Source organism: Malaya genurostris, chromosome 2 (genome assembly GCF_030247185.1).
Source record: "Malaya genurostris strain Urasoe2022 chromosome 2, Malgen_1.1, whole genome shotgun sequence".
In the NCBI taxonomy this organism is placed as follows: Eukaryota; Metazoa; Arthropoda; class Insecta; order Diptera; family Culicidae; genus Malaya; species Malaya genurostris.
Window position 1 is genome coordinate 324,698,209 of NC_080571.1, and position 944 is coordinate 324,699,152.

At 37.0% G+C, this 944-nt stretch overlaps 1 non-coding gene across 1 annotated transcript; it reads left to right on the forward strand.

Moving 5' to 3' along the window:
• The first annotated feature begins 416 nt into the window (after nucleotides 1–416).
• On the forward strand, nucleotides 417–555 carry LOC131433371 (U4 spliceosomal RNA). The gene has a single exon (XR_009230179.1). It is a non-coding gene; the product is annotated as a U4 spliceosomal RNA (small nuclear RNA).
• Nucleotides 556–944: the final 389 nt, after the last annotated feature.

The window sequence follows — 944 nt, forward strand, 5'->3', positions numbered from 1 at the left end:
CAACTGCCTTGCTTTAGAATCATTCCCATGGATTTTCATCATATAGAAACTGCTTGTTGAGTCACTTCCAACGGTTCTGCAAGCTCCTCTTGCGTTTTGCTCTCATCTTCATTGAGAAATGCCTCCAACTGTGTGTCTTCGAATTTATTTGGTTGTCCAGTGTGAAGTCTGTCTTCAAAGCTGAAATCTTCATTCTTGAAATGTCGAAAAAATTCTCTTCATAATTTTCAGTATTTAGCTTCAACTGCACCTTTCTTCAAATCAAAACAGATAACTAAAACTTCCCGAAATGCAGCGGAGCTAACACTAAAATGGTCATAATTAATATAGTGAAAATGAAGGTTTGAAAAACCCGAGGCAGTATAAACTGAATATTAATTACAGATGTCTAATCTCTTGAAACTATCGACATAAGCAGCTCTGCGCAGTGGCGATATCGTAACCAATGAGGTTCAACCGAGCTGCGATTATTGCTAGTTGGAAATTATTGACATCAGCTGTTACTGTTCAATATTCATAACAGCCAGAGCCATCTTTTGAAAATGGACAGAACTAATTTGTACTTCCAATATTATTAGATAATACCTAATGTAATGTATCATGTAAACGTTTTTTGGTAAACCATCCTATTTTCATTCTTTAAAAAGTTGCATGTTACTTTATATTCGTTTTAGCAACCGTAAAATTATCGTCCTTGCTGTTCAACAATCAAGGGTGATAAAACATGTTCAAATCCGATAGGCAAATAATTTGTCGCTTGATCTAGTTTCATGAGCCGTATGACGGATGTGGTGAAACCCCGTAACCGTAAGCTCATAGTCAAACAATCTCCTCTGACTGATAGTTTTTATGTCTATCGAACCTTCAGCAAACCAAACCAAATGAAGACCCTCGAAATGTCGCAATTCTTTGAACCGGCAAAACCCACATCTGTGTCAGTGTCA